At 40.9% G+C, this 16,892-nt stretch overlaps 1 pseudogene; it reads right to left on the reverse strand.

Moving 5' to 3' along the window:
- Positions 1–10,096: 10,096 nt before the first annotated feature.
- On the reverse strand, positions 10,097–10,508 carry LOC115512650 (annotated as a pseudogene).
- Between the last annotated feature and the right edge of the window lie 6,384 nt (positions 10,509–16,892).

The raw sequence follows: 16,892 nt of genomic DNA on the forward strand, positions 1-16,892 counted from the left end.
CACTGTCCACCCAAAAGGGTCATCATTTTCTAGTTTGTCCCAGAGGCTCAAAGAGACCAGCCAGGACTCTGGGTGTGATTCAGTAAGAGAAATGAGTGGAAAGAGGGCAGGTTGCCCCGAGGAGGCAACTGGAGACACATGAATGATGGGTAGTAAATAAACTAAGTGGAAAGGAAGAGCTTTCCAGACACAGGGAACAGCCCTTGCAGTGACTTTGTCATGATGGCTTTCTAGTTCCTAGTTCCGGTCACTTCTGAGGCTTGGCTGATGCCTCGCCTTTCCAGGGCCTTGCTCTCACAACATCACATTTTCTATTTACAGTTCAAATTTAGTTTCTGTCACATGCAACTGGAGAGTCCCAGCTCATAGAGCAAAGCTGGTCCAGCTCTCCCTCCTCCCAAGACTGTTGGGCCTCCTCCCTCGGCCACGCCCCCATCCCTCCATGTCAGAAACCTCTACTCTCTAAGACTGCCTCATCTTCAGAGCAGGAACTCTGTCTTTGATGATCTAGTATTGCCTCCAGCATGTAATGGAAACTCAGTATAACATCAAGACTTGAGTCACTCTTACTGGCGGTCATTCTGTCCACTGGGACTGGATGAAGTGAGTATTAGAGTACAGAGTAGCTTTTCTGTGTGTCTCTCGTTGCCACCAGTTCGCCTGTGATTTCTACTGGGCCTGAGTGTATGCAGACTCCAACTTATGCTTATGTTAATAGATGGCTCTGGTTTGTCTAGAATTTGGCTGTGGAGGGCTGGTGGGATTGATTTCATAAGCAAGACTCAGCAGCTTTTATTCTGTCTCTGCATGCTGAGTGCTAGTGGGCTGCCTTTCAGGTGAAGCATTTTCTGGATCTGACATAGCTGGATGTTAAATATGCCTAACGCCCTGTTTAGGGGTGTCAGGCAACTTGAAATCCTCTGTCGTTTTGTCAGCCAATAACAGTCCACTTTCCCATTGGTCTTTGTATTATTCCCAAATTAAGGACAGTCTTTCTTTTGGGTATATCCTTCCCCTTTAATTCCAGGGCCTGAAGAATTTCAGCTGCATGCAATATCTCATGCCACTGTGGCTATTAGCTTTGTTAAAGGAGCTGGTATTTGAGGTTTTGTGAGACTCGAGTCCCCTTTTAATAAGCCAAGCTCTATTGGCTTGAGATGCAGGCTGTCCTATGGAGGCTGCTGAATAAGCCAACATTTGGAAATAAGATTCATAGAATTAGGTTCCTTTTCTTCCCTGTATCTCAAGATCCGAGAGACTCTGCTATTCTTTTCTCAATTCATCAGACACGAAGGGAAACACAAAGATGATGCATCCGTCAGATCCTTTCCATCCTTCCTTCACTACAACTCCCACGCCAACAAGGCTATTGAAGCCAGGTAGAAGGGTTATGAAAACATAACGCACCCAGACTTCGGAAAGGCAGCCAAGGCTTGAACATTGGCTCTTTGGCTCAACATGGGACACATTATTTGAACTCTCTGTGCAATATTCCTTTATTTTCGAAATGAGCATGACAGAACTGTTGTGAGGACTCAAACAGATGAGACGTGTGGTAGACAGAGTAATGGCACCCCAAACGTGTCCACACCCTCATCCGGGAAACCTGTGAATATGTTACTTAACATGGCAAAAGGGACTTTGTACGTATGATTAAGAATTCTGAGATGGGGAGATTATCCTGGATTCTCCCAGTGGGCCCTCTGTAATCACAAGGATCCTTACAAGTGAAAGAGAGAGGCAGGAGGGTCAGAGTCAGAGAAGGAGATGTGATGAGGTCGGAGCGAAGCAGCTGCTGGGAAGGGCCAAGGAATCCTGGTGTCTTTTAGAAGCTAGAAAAGGCAAGTAAGTGAATTCCTTCCAGGAGGAACACAGCCTGACAACACCCTGACTTTACAGCCCCATGAGACTCATTTTGTACTTCTGATTCAAGAACTATAATAAGTATGTGTGTTTTAAACCACTACATTTATGGCATTTTGTTACAGCAGCCATAGGAAACTAATACAACAGTATGTAAAGTATTTACCTGCTAACATACCATAAATCGTGGCTGTTACTATTATTTTTATTTCCTTTAATCAGATTTCTTTTGTTGTAAATGACAGAAATTCAATCAATGTAGCCAAGACCAAAAAAAAAGGGTGGAGAGGGGAATTTTTTGGCTCACGTAATCAAAAAAAGGCAAAGCAAGTGTAATAATAGAAGCAAATTTATTTATTGAATGCTGGTCCTGGCACTGAGAGGAGGGCCCTGGTGGCTGACCTAGGGCCACATATGAAAAGTAGAGGCTCCTATCCAGGACTTCACCTCTTAAGAAAATGGTGCAGAGGTCCAAGAGTGAATTAGAGATGGTTTCTTGACTGCAGGAAGGTTGAGGGTCCAGGGGCAGAGAATTCAAGAGTAGCAGGGTCTAACACAAGCCGGAAGTCCAAAGCACAAAACCTCTACGGCAGGATCTAAATCATGCTCTACCCTCCTTGGCTCTCGCTTCAGCTAGGTTTTTCAAACTTCCCATGCATTCTGTGAGCTTCCCAAAGCCTTCCCATGAATTCCTCATCTGTGTAATTTAACCAGAGTCGTTGCATTGTATACAATTGAGAATCCTGCCAAGCTTAGCAGAGATAGTCCAGCCTCAGGGGCCACTGGATCCGGGAACTAGAACTCAACAGGACACTCTTCCCATGGTTCTCAACTTGGTAGGGTGCATTCTTTTACAGTTGGGGTCACTTCTCAAAACGTGTGATCTTAGGACAGAACTCTGATTGGCAGGGCCTGACTCACATGATCATACCAAAGCCTATCAGTATGACAGGAAATGGAATGGAATTGGCCAGCCCTGAATCATAAACTGTCTTCTGAGGCCAGGGGTATTGGATACTATGATATGAAGCCCCAAAAGAACAACATGAAGTTAGCAAGGGGTAGTTTTCTAAGATAGTGTGAGTGTTCTTTCCAGAAGAATAGAGGGAAGGAATGCTAAGCAGGGTTTTTTTTTTCCAGAAATGTCTACTTCATAATTATTATTGTTGTAATTTTATGAGAATTTATGTATTTATTTAAATAATACTTGTTTAGCATTTACCATGTGCCAGGACTGTGCTGAACTCTGGGGATACAGCGATTAACAAAACATAAAAATTCATGTTCGGCTATTCAAGGGACCTCAAATAGCCAAAGCAATCTTGAAAAATATGAATAAGGTTGGATGATACACACTTCCCAATTTCAAAACTTACTACAAAGCTACAGTAGTCAAGACGATGTGGTACGGACATAGTGATAGACATATAGATCAATAGAATAGAATTGAGAGTGCATAAATTAAAATTCTGAGCATTAATATTTAAGTGATTTTCAATAAGGGTGCCAAGACAATTCAATGGAGAAAGGATAGTCTTTTCAACAGTGGTGCTGGGTGTCCACAGGCAAAAGGATTAACTTGGACTGCTCCCTTATACCATATACAGTAATGAACTCAAAATGAATCATGGGCCTAAATGGAAGAGATAAAACTATAGAACTCTTATAAGAAAACATAGGCATAAATCATTGTGAACTTGAATTAGACAATGCTTTCTTAGATAAGACACCAATAGCACAAGCAACAAAAGAAAAATACAGATAAATTGGACTTCATCAAAGCCAAAAACTTTTGTGCTACTAAGGACACCATCATGAAAATAAAAAGACAATCCACAGAATGGGAGAAAATATTTTCAAATTATTTATCTAGTAAGGGACTTGTATCTAGCCAACATAAAGAACTCTCATACCTTTAAAAAGATTATCTGTACTCTGAAAACTATAAAACACTGATGAAAGAAATTGAAGAAGACACATAGAAATGGAGAAACATTCCATGCTCATGGACTGGGAGAACAAATATTGTTAAAATGTCTGTACAATCCAAAGCAATCTACACATTTAATGCAATCCCTACAGCATTAATGCAATTCCAATAGCATTTTTCACAGAGCTGAAACAAACAATCCTAAAATGTGTATGGAACCACCAAAGACCCCAAAGAGCCAAAGCAACCTTGAAAAAGAAGAGCAAAGCTGAAGGCATCACAATTCCAGACTTCAGCTTATATTACAAAGCTGTAGTGATCAAAACAGTATGGTGCCAGCACAAAAATAGATACATATATCAATAGAACAGAATAGAAAACCCAGAAATGAACCCACAACTATATGGTCAATTGATCTTCAACAAAGCAGGAGAGAATACCCAACGGGGAAAGAGTCTCTTCAACAAATGGTATTGGGAAAACTGGACAGCAGAATGCAAATGAAACAGGATCACTTGCGCGCACCAAACACAAAAATAAATTCAAATGGATTAAAGACCTAAATGTGAGACCTGAGACCGTAAAAACCCTAGAGGAGAACACAGGCAGTAACCTCTTTGACATTGGCTATAGCAAATTCCTACTAAATACGTGTCCTAAGGGGGCACTTGGGTGGATCAGTGGGTTAAGTGTCCGACGTTGGCTCAGGTCATGATCTTATGGTTCTTGAGTTCAAGCCCCACATCAGGCTGTGTACTGACAATGCAGAGACTGCTTAGGATTCTCTCCCCCTCTGTCTCTGTCCCTCCCCCACTCACACTTTCTCTCTCTCTCTCAAAATAAATAATAAATAAATAAATATCCTAAAGCAAGGGAAACAAAAGTAAAAATAAACTATTGGGACTTCATCAAATTAAAAAACTTCTGCACAGCCAAGGAACAAATCAACAAAAATAAAAGGCAACATACAGAATGAGAGAATATATTTGCAAATGACATATCTGATACCCAAAATATATAAAGAACTTATCAAACTCAACACCCAAAAAACAAATAATCCAGTGAAGAAACGGACAGAAGACATGAATAGGCACTTTGCCAAAGAAGACATCCAGATGGCCAACTGACATATGCAAAGATGCTCAACATCACTCATCGTCAGGGAAATACAAATCAAAACCACAATGAGATACCACCTCACACCTGTCAAACGGCTTAAATTAACAACACAAGAAAGAACAGAGAGAGAAAGGGGAACCCTCTTGCACCGCTGGTGGGAATGCAAACTGGTGCAGCCGCTCTGGAAAACAGTATGGAGGTTCCTCAAAAAGTTAAGAATAGAACTACCCTCTAACACAGCAATTGCACTACTAGGTATTTTCCCAAAGAATATAAAAATACTAATTGAAAGGAATACATGACTCAATGTTTAGAGCAGCATTATCTACAACAGCCAAATTATGGAAACAGCCCAAGTGTCCATTGACTGAAGAATGGATAAAGAAGATGTGGTATATATATACAATGGAATATTACTCAGCCATAAAAAAAGAATAAAATCTTGCCATTTGTGATGACAGAGATGGAGCTAGAGTGTATTGTGCTAAGTGAAAAAAGTCAGAGAAAGACAAATACCATACAATTTCACTCCTATGTGGAATTTAAGAAACAAAATAAATGAACAAAGAAAAAAAAGAAAGAGAGAGAGGGAGAGGGAGGCAAACCAAGAAACAGACTCTTAATTACAGAGCACAAACTGATGGTTATCAGAGGGAAGGTGGGGTGGGGTGGGTGAAATAGGTTGTGGGGATTAAGGGGGGCACTTGTCATGATGAGCACAGGGTGACATATGGAAGTGTTGAATCACTATATTCTACACCTGAAGCTAATTACACTGTATATTAACCAACTAGAATTTAAATAAAAACCTTTAAAAAAAGATATGTAACCTAATCAAAAAAGAGCAAAAGATCTGAATAAACATTTCTCCAAGGAAGATACACAAATACCCAATAAGAACATGAAAATGTGCCCAGCATCTTAGCTATCAGGGAAATACAGATCAAAACCTCAATGAAGACATTTAACATTTACTAGGATGACTATATGAAAAAGACAGATAATAACAAGTCTTGGCAAAAGGGCTAGAGAACAAGTGTTGAAGAAATTACATTGCTAGTGAGAATGTAAAACTTACAGCTGTTTGGAAAATAGTTTGGCAGTTCTTTAAAGGTTAAGCAGAGAATTACTCTATAACCCAATAATTCCTCTCCTAGCTATATACCCAAGAAATATGAAAACATATATACACACAAAAACTTATATACAAACGTTCATGGCAGCATTATTCATATCCATTAACTGATGAATGGATAAATAAAATGTGAATATCTATACAATGGAATACTAGTGAGCCATGAAAAGGAATGAAGTACAGATACTCTATGGCATTGACCTTGGAAACATGCTAAGCAAAAGAAGCCAGTCACAAAAGACCATGTATTGCATAACTCCAATTTTATGAAATGTCCAGAATAGGCAAATTTATAGAGACAAAAAGTAAATTAGTCACTGCCTATGGCGGGTGGAGGGAGTGGCGGATGGCAAGAAAGAGAGTTACTGCTAATGGGCATGTATTTTGCAAGGAGAAATGAATGAAAATATTCTAAAATTGGAATGATGGTTAGACAAATCTGTGATTATACTAAAATGCATTTGTGTACCTTTTATTAATGTTTATTTATTATTGAGAGAGAGAGAGACAGAGTGTGAGCGGGGGGGAGGTGTAGAGAAAGAAGGAGACAGAGAATCTGAAGCAGGCTCCATACTCTGAACTGTCTACACAGAGCCCATGAACTGCAAGACCATGACCTGAGCTGAAATCAGATGCCTAACTGACTGAGCCACCCAGGCACCCCCAAATTGTATACTTTGTAGGTAAATTGTGTGGCATGTGAATTATATCTCAATGTTAAAAAAAAAAAATCCATGCCCTCATTGAGCTTGCACTCTATTGGGAGATGTTTATATACAAATAAACATAATGTTTTCAGTGTTGCTAAAGCGAATTCTAAAGCAGAATGGGGGAGAGGGAGGTCTGGAGAGTGGGCAGAGGCTGCAATTGTAACTAGAGTATTATTGAAGGCAAAGAAGATTACACACGAAGAGACCTACAGCAGATGAGGGTACAAGCCCTGGGGAGATCTGGGATAAGAGTGCTCTAGGCAGAGGAAACAGTAAGTGCAAAGGCCCTGAGGCAGGAGTATCCCAATCACATTGATGAACAGTAAGGTCAGTGTGGCTGGGGAGACTTTCTTTCTTTCTATTTTTTTTAGGGGCCCCTGGGTGGCTCTGCTGGTTGAGCGTCTGACTCTTTATTTCAGCTCAGGTCATGATCTCATGCATGGTTCGTGAGTTCAAGGCCTGCATAGAACTGTCAGTTCAGAGCCTGCTTGGGACTCTCTCTCTCTCTCCCTTTCTGTCCCTGCTGTGCACTCTCTCTCTCTCTCTCAAAATAAATGAAAGAAAGAAAGAAAGAAAGAAAGAAAGAAAGAAAGAAAGAAAGAAAGAAAGAAAGAAAGAAAAAGAAAGACAGACCAAGTGTGGACAAGGATGTGGAGAAATTGCAACCATTCCATTTCTGGAGGGGATGTAAAATGTTTCAGCCACTGGGGAAAATAGTTTGGCAGTTCCCCAAAAGGTAAACAGAATCACCATATGACCCAGCAATTCTGTTCGTAGGTAGGTGTACCCCAAACAATTGAAAACAGCTACTCAAACAAATACATGCACATGAACAGGCAGCACTATTTATAATAACAAAAAGGTGTGAACAACCCAAATATCCATGGATAGATGAGTGAATAAATTAATTTGTGGTGTATGCATACAATGGGGTATTATTAGCCATAAAACTGAAGAACTGATCCATCCACAATGTGGATGAAACTTAGAAACTTGGAAACATGTGCTACATGAAAGAAGCCATACACAAAAGGTCACGTGTTGTGTGATTTCGTTTTATGTGAAACATCCAGAATGGGTCGGTCTGTAGAGACAGACTAGATCAGCAGTTGTCAGGAGCTGGGGGTAGGAGAGAGGAGAGAGTAACTGCTTAATGGGAAAGAGTTGTATTGAGGGATGATGAAAACGTTTTGAAGGTGGTGGTGGTTGCACAACATTGTGCCACTAACTTGCCCCTGAATTGTTCATTCTAAAATGGTTAATTTGTTGTTAATTTACCTCAATTAAAAAAAATAATAATGCATTCAAATGTAGGCCTTTTATTATATACCTCAATAAAAAAAACAACAAAGCATTCAAATTTTGGCCTTTTATTATTGTCTTTAAATGTTTGCTTGTTTTTGAGAGAGAGAGAGAGAGAGAGAGAGCAGGGGAGGGGCAGAGAGAGAGAGGGGGACAGAGGATCCAAAGTGGGCTCTGTGCTGACAGCAGGCAGCCCGATGCAGGCCTCGAGCTCACAAACCATGAGATCGTGACCTGAGCTGAAGTTAGACGCTTAACCGACTGAGCCACTCGGGTACCCAGATCTTTTATTATGAATATGAAATAGCCTAGTAACATACCTGTCAAGACACCGTAATCTAAAGTGCTCTACTGTAGCAATATCGCTTCCTACCCCCCCTCTGCCCCCCCAGCAATTTCACTTCTATTTCCCTTTAATTCTCAGCTAAGTGCTTGCCACTGTGTATCACCTAGAGATGCGTGGATTGTCAGGTAGGTGTGTTCTTATAGACATACAGGTTGATTCTGCTCCCTTTTCTAGCAGCTGGCTTCTTTTGAAGGGGACCTACTCTTGATTACCTTAGTTCACTTATCAATCCTATCTTAGCAATCTCAGAGATACCTGTAGGTCTTATTTCCTTGCACTTGTTAACATCTCAAGCCTACTTTGTCTTGCCACTGTGCTAGCTCCTCAAAAGTGGAAACTGGACCAATTGCATCAGAATCACCTCACCCCAAATCCAGACTTACTGAGTCAAACTATCTGGGGGGCATCCCCAGAATCTGAATTTGTATTAAGCAGCCCTGCCATATGCTTTTGTGTGTAGACATTTAAGACCATTACCTCTGTTCCAGATTCGCCTTTAGTGGTTAATTTACTAATTCATTCAACCATTCATTGAGTGCCCATCCAAGCAGTTTCCTAAATACTACAGTGAAAAAAGAAATGGAAACCACAATTGGTAAAAACAAACAAACAAACAAACAAACAAACAAACAAACAAGAAACCTGTATTTTTGATTTGCAAAATAGATCAACTGTACCAAATCATAATATGCAATATAAACTATCTAAACGCAAATTATTTTAACACTAGCTCATTCAGACCCATATATTCCAAGATAAGACTATAGTAACAGTCACTTCACATGGATTCATTTCTGTGTTCCAAAGACCACAGACAGTTCTAGCAACCTGCCAGATTTACAAATTCTGTCAATCCTGACCTAACCCCAGTCCTACAAACTCTGCAAGTACTCTTCCCTAATTTTCCTCTCCGGAGACCCTACTGAGATTCCATCCAGCTCATGTTTTTCCTTGCTCACAATTTCAGTAAACTCAGCTTGTATAAGCAGCAGGTGTCCGTGGTGTTCTTTTTGTTGGGCTTCAACAGCAGGTACAGATATGAAATTGTTATTTTCTTCTATGAATTATTGTTTATCTCCTTTACTGTTATTTTGCATTATATTTTATGTGATACTATTCCTAGAATCTAAATTTAGTGTTTCTGTGCATTTTCCTCCGGAGGCACATCGATCAAGACACATCCATTGGCTGCTTACTCTCTACACCTCGAGAACAGAGTATAGGAGAATTATTTCAAGAGTTAAGTTACTGAAGCAATAACAATCCCACAGTCTTCAGCAATTTGAAATGTGTCTAGATCCTGTGGAAACGAGGGCTGTGATTCCTGAAATGTTGCCAGGGTGTCTCTCAATGTGGATTTAGTCTCCTTCATCCCATTCAGGATTTAGAGGATACATTCAATCAAGATTCCTCTTTTTCAGCCCTGGACATTTTTCTTCTATTTCTTTATTTCTTTCCCTCCAATCTCTTCATTACTTACCTCTACACAAAGGCATAAACTTCTAGACCTGTCCACCATGAGTCTTTAACCATTTCATTTTGTTTTGTTTTTATTTAAATTTTAGTTAACATACAGTGCAATATTGGTTTCAGGAGTAGCATTCAGTGATTCATCACTTACATACAACACCCAATGCTCATCACAAGTGCTCTCCTTTTTCTTTTTTTTTTTCCAGTGAGGCATTTTATTAGTATGAATGTATTACATCCCTAGAAAAAGAATCCCAGGACTTTCCCTCCTGTGTGTTTTCGTCTTGCTTCTTCATGGTCCATGATGCCAGCTGAGGTTGTCAGTACAACGAAACCAAACTGGCGGGATGGGAGCAGATTATTCTGCCATTTTTCTAGATCTTTGAGTTGTACATCAAACCTGGGGCTGATCACTCCACACTTGTTTAACCTGCCTGTGAGGTTCACAATTTTCCCAGCTCTGTGATCATCGATGATTTCAAATTCACCAATGTAGCCATGCTTCATCATCACAGTCAGAAATCAGACGATGACTTTGGAGAATGGCCTAATAAGAACCTGGCATTTGCCTGTCTTTTCATCATTGTTTATGCCCTTGAGAGCATCTGCCAGGACATTCATGCACACCATTATGGCAGCACGGAAAGATGGCGTACAGTGTCCTCCTTACTCCCCATCACCCATCTAGCCCATCTTCCACCCACCTACCTCTGTCAACCCTCAGTTTGTGCTCTATTGTTAGGAGTCTCTTGTGATTTTTTCCCTCTCTTCTCTCCCCCTACTTCTCATATGTTCATCTGTTTTGTTTCTTAAATTCTACATATGCATGAAATTATATTGTATTTGTCTTTCTCTAATTGATTTCACTTAGCATAATATACTCTAGCTCCATCCACATCATTGTAAATGACAAGGTATCATTCTTTTGACAGCTGAGTAATATTCCATCATATATATATATATATATATATATATATATATATGCCACATCTTCTTTATGCATTCATTAGTCGATGGACATCTGGGCTCTCTCCATAGTTTGGCTACTGCTGATAGTGCTACTATAAACATTGGGGTGCATGTACCCCTTTACATCTGTATTTTTGTACCCTTTGGGTAAATACCTAATAGTCCAATTCCTGGAGCATACAGTAGTTCTGTTTTCAGTTTTTTGAGGAACCTCCGTACTGTTTTCCAGAGTGGCTGTGCCAGCCTGCATTTCCACCAACAGCGCAAATGGGTTCCCTTTTCTCCTTCCAACACCTATTGTTTCCTGTGTTGTTAATTTTAGCCATTCGGACAGGTGTGAGGTGGTATCTCATTGTGGTTTTGATTTGCATTTTCCTGATGATGAGTCATGCTGAGCATCTTTTCATGTGTCTGGTAGCCAACTGGATGTCTTCTTTGGAAAAGTGTCTATTCATGTCTTCTGCCCATTTCTACTTCTGCCCATTTCTATGAGCTATTTGTTTTTTGGGTGTTGAGTTTTATAAGTACTTTATGTATTTTGAATACTAACCCTTTATCAGATACATCGTTTGCAAATGTCTTCTCCCATTCCATAGGCCGCCTTTTAATTACTTTGATTGTTTCCTTTGCTGTGCAGAAGCTTTTTATCTTGATGAAGTACCATCAGTTCATGTTTGCTTTCAGTGACATGTCGAGTAAGAAGTTGCTCCTGCCTAGATCAAAGAGGTTGTTGCCTGTGTTCTCCTCTAGGATTTTGATGGTTTCCTTTCACACTGAGGTCTTTCATCCATTTTGAATTTATTTTTGTGTATCATATAAGAAAGTGGTCCACTTTCACTCTTCTGCATGTTGCTATCCAGTTTTCCCAGCTCTGTTGTTGAAGAGACTGTCTTCTTTCCATTGGATATTCTTTCCTGCTTTGTTCAAGATGAGTTGACCATATAGTTATGGGTCCAATTTCTGGGCTTTCTATTCTGTTCCACTGATTTACGTGTCTGTTTTTGTGCCAGTACCATACTGTCTTGATGAGAACAGCTTTATAATATAGCTTGAAATCCCGTAACCATTTTCATTTTGAGTTCTGGCCACACCCCTTGGGTTGATCTCCCAACACAGTAATTCACTTGTCAGCTGTGTGCTATTTAATAACCCATTAGCAAAGGGTTGTTTTGTGGATAAAACATCTTCGCAAATCTCCCTGAATCAGGTTCTGCCATGAGGAATTGTTACCGACTGAATGTTTATATCACCCTAAAGTCCATATGTTGAGGCCCTAACCCCCAATGCATTTGGAAGTAGGGCTTTTTTGGAAGGTAATTAGGTTTAGACGAGGTCATGAGGATGGAGCCCCCATGATGGGATCAGTGTCCTTACAGAAGAGAAAGAGATACCAGAGCTTGCTTTCTAACAGAGACTTTGAGAAAGCCTGAGTTGGTAAAAAGGGCCCTGACCCAGAACCCAAGAGACCTAGATTCCATTCCCAGGTCTGTGCCTCACTAGCTGTGTGATTTCAGCTGAGCCACTCACTTCCCCAAGCTCCTGTGTTCTCATCCAAAAACCAAGAGGGTTGGCTAAATTAGAGGCCCTCAACATGAGGGTTGCAACATGTGACAAAAATCCAGAAATAACAGTGGCTTAAGTTAGATAGAAATATAATTGTCTATACACAAACAGACAGCCCAAGGATCTCATGACAGCTCCGGCATCTTCATGGACCCAGGCTCCTTCTACCTGGTTCTCTCCTTTGGCACCCTTAACACACGCTTTCCACCACATGGTCCAAGATGGCTGCCATAGCTTTCATCTCCACGTTTCAGGCACAGAAAGGAGAAAAGGGCATGGCCCCTTTAAGGACACCTTCTGAAGTCTCATACACTCCTTCCTTTTATATCCTGGCGTCAAGAACTTGTGCCATGATCGTTGTAGCTGTGAGAGAGGCTGGGAAATGTAGCCTTTTTTCTGGGTGTCCATGTGACACAGGAAAACCAATATCAGGGGACAATGACAGGCTCTGCCACAATGTCTCCATTGTGATTTGTATACCAGGAAACCTACTGCTCATGAACTACTCAAGATTACTAACGAATTGTTTTACAAACGTGAGTGGATTCAAAGTCATCCCTGTGTTAGCACTTATGCTCTCTTCCTTATCCTTTTGATAAGTTTTCTTGAGAGGCAGTGTTTAATTCAGTCACAGCGAATCAAGTAAAACACAATCTTTTCAATGACTCAGTCTGCAGTGAATTACTGTCGCTAATAGTTAGTCCTTACCAACATTTGTGGTTTTGTCAAATGTGAAAATATTAATAAGAGAGTGCCATGTGTGTATCTTGATGGCAATCGTGTTGGCTTTCATGAAGGGAAAAAGGTTAAGAAATCTTAAATGAGCTCTAAAAGTGCGTATCAGCTTGAAAACACCTGCGATTCAGGGAATATAAACTCTCTCCTTCATGAACCACTTGTAATGTGAAGCCTGCAAGGGGGAAGCTTGTTAACAATACAAGTCCTAGGCCCACTTCATACCAACAGACTAAAAATCTCTGGGGGTGAGGCCCAGAAATGTGCCAGTTTCACTAGCTCTCCGAGGGGTGATTCCTATGTACACAGGGTTGGGAGTACTTCAGGTCTTTTAGGGAAAAGCTTTGGCCGGCCACCTTTCATTCTGTCCCACTGACTGATTCAGCTGCGTCTGGCTGCCGGGCTGTATGCGCGGCTTGAGGCAGAGGCGACTTGCTCTATCAGGATCATCAGCGATGTCGTGGTTTTACCAGGTGTCCCTCACCACAGCATGATGTTAAACTGCTACCGTCAGTCTCCCACCGCATCACTGACACTGCTGTTCTTTGCAGCTCGGAATTCAATGGAAAGTCAGGTGCCACTCATGGAAGGGGTGAATATGTTGAATAAACTGACTCTGCCTTCTGCACCTGTCTTTGTTGTCAAGGCTAAACCAAGTGTAATATATCAGGTTACAGTCTGTAGAGGTAAAGGATTTTTTTGGGCTTCCATACATATAACATACTGATGGTTTGGGGACTGATAGGTGTACCCTAGCAGGCGGAAGAATGTAGGTTGTCGTGTGGTGGGGTCCACAGCTATCGGGGAAAAGACAAACCAAGCATCTGGTTTATGCTCAGGGCTCACTCCGTGTTTGTAGTCTACACAAGTGCACGTAACACCCATGACAGTCCCGTGAGAGAGCGACATCTCACTTTATCCTCATTTTCCAGGGTGGTCAAGTAACTTGCTTAAGCTCGCCCAGGAAGTAAAAGAGGCTAACTCACCCTCCTCACCTCAGGGTCAATTGGCAAAGTAGGAAAAAAAGGCAAAAGATTTGTGATTCTTGAATCAACGCATTTCTACCACACCATCATCTTCAAACTTCTGTATTTGCACATCCCATTGGGAAAAATTTCTGAGTGGGTCTCCCATATGTATTTATTTGTAAGTATATACATTAGAGGGGCGCCTGGGTGGCTCAGTCGCTTAAGGGTCCGACTTTGGCCCAGGTCATGATCTCGAAGTTTGTGAGTTCAAGCCCCACGTCAGGCTCTGTGCTGACAGCTCAGAGCTTAGAGCCTGCTTCGATTCTGTCTTCCTCTTTCTCTGACCCTGCCCCACTCATGCTCTGTCTCTCTCTCTCTCTCTCTCTCTCTCAAAAATAAAAAATAAAATGAACATTAAAGAAAAAAGTATATACATTAGAAAACAGTTTGCTCTTCAACGTTAGTACCAGCATCACCCGGAAAACTTATTTAAGCACAGCTCATCAGGGCCCATCCCCAGAGCATCAGACATCCTGTGGGTTTGAGACGTGACCCAAGAATTTTTGCCTTTATTTTTTAATGTTTATTTATTTTTGAGAGAGAAAGAGCACACAAGTGAGTGGACAAAGGGTAGAAAGAGAGGGAGATAGAGGATCTGAAGTGGGTTCTGCTCTGACAGCAGAGAGCCTGATATGGGGCTCAAACCCACAAACTGTGAGATCATGACCTGAGCCGAAGCTGGATGCTTAATCAACTGAGCCACCCAGGTGCCCCAAGAACTTGTACTTCTAACACATTCCCAGGTGGTGTCAATGCTGCGATTGATGGACCTTCCTTTCAGTAGCATTGCTATAAGCATGACCCCAAGGTAGAAATTTAAATTTTTTTAATGTTTTATTTATTTTTGAGAGAGAGAGAGAAAAAGAGAGCGTGAGTGGGGAAGGGGCAGAGAGAGAGGGAGACACAGAATCGGAAGCAGGCTCCAGGCTCTGAGCTGTCAACACAGAGCCAGATGTGGGGCTCAAATCCACAAACAATGAGATCGTGACCTAAGCCGAAGTCGGACACTCAACCAACTGAGCCACTCAGGCATCCCCCAAGGTAGAAATGTAAAGCACTAAAATATTATGGAATAAAATAGTAATTCTAATTAATATTTTTCCTTCACCCAGATAATTGTCTTATAAAGCTCCAGGAGTGAAAGATCCCATTTTGGAAACCAGTGCATTAAGCTGAGCCACTCTGTCCTTTGCCAGAGAGGCAGACTAGGCGGCACTTCAGAAATCACAGAAATTTCCCAAACCTCAAACATTGAGAACAAAGGAGATAATAAAAGGACACATCAGATGGGCACAGCTCTCGGTCCCACTAATCCCCCCCCACAGGGCTCAAGCACTCTGCTTTTCATTTGCAGCTAACTCTACTCATATCATCTTTCTTCTGCCTTAATTTTTTTCCCTTTGTGATAACAGCTACCATCACTTTTAGGTAATGCAATCTAGCACCCCTGTTGTTCCTTTTATGGAAATTCTAGCCACTGCAAGTACATGCGGTACTTGATATCCACAAAGCAAAAATGTTCTGAGTGAACAACGTTTTGATTGAACTTTAATTTTGCTGTTACTTTGAAGTTCTGGCTCTGCACAAGCGATGTTAGGCATGGGTACCTTCAGAAGAACTTGGAAAGGAATTTTTCCCTACTCACATATGATGTAGATTTCCAAAGTGCTCTTGTGGATTTCTTCCATGCTTTTGCTGTTTGGTGAAAAATGAGGCAGGTTTACATGCAGTGAATAAAACCAGTCCCAGCACCTTGAAAGAGAAGAGACACAAGTATTTGCAAAAACTTGGTGCATAAATTTAATACCTATATTATATACAATCTATATGTCTAATATAATGTAATATCTAATACAGATAATATCTAAAAGGTATTATAGCAATAGGCTATAATAGCAATAGCAATAGGCTATTACAGCAATATAATTATAAATAATAGATGATATAATTAAGATATAATATTATAAATACTCTAAATTATAGCAATAGGCTATACTATAATAATAAAAAAACAAGGTTAGTTGGCCATTGCTTCACTGGAAGAGAAAAGAAGCCTCTTGTGAAATTTTGACATAGAGGAAAGTGGAAGCATAGTTATTAGTAAAGACAAAGTGCCTTCTGCCAGAGATAACCCCAGAATTTCTTGTGACCAAATCTGAGCAATAGAGAAAATGTCATGTACTAGAAGGTCCTTTTCAAAAAGCCATTTGTACCATACAGGAAGACTGCTGTGACACGCTCTGGCTTTTGTTGAATACAGTCTCAATTTAAAACCAGATTCCAAAGGACTGATGCATATTGGCCCATGAAACTGCTCATGCGCATTTCTTTGCCCCACAGCTATTTATTTTTTCACTAGTTTTCCACCCCCATTCGCCTCAAATATATGGTGTTTCTTCCACGGGTTAAGCCTTTACTTGCTCCGAACTTAAAGTGATGTTAACTCAGCAGCATGCATTAAGAGAATCATCTGGCACTGCTACAATTATCCAGTTCTTACAAACAGCCTTCCACCTTTTACCTCTTGCCTCTCACCTCATTCCTGCCTCAGAAAGGAAATAGGTCAAATGGGAAAACAGAGGCACTGGGACCATGTAGCATCAGAAACAGACACATAAGGCCCATCTGGGCCCTTAGATACCCTGGACTTCTCCAATGACTTTTAAAAGAGGATGAGCAGGGGCGCCTGGGTGGCTCAATCAGTTAAGCGTCCAACTCTTGG

This window comes from Lynx canadensis, chromosome B1 (genome assembly GCF_007474595.2).
Source record: "Lynx canadensis isolate LIC74 chromosome B1, mLynCan4.pri.v2, whole genome shotgun sequence".
Classification (NCBI taxonomy): domain Eukaryota; kingdom Metazoa; phylum Chordata; class Mammalia; order Carnivora; family Felidae; genus Lynx; species Lynx canadensis.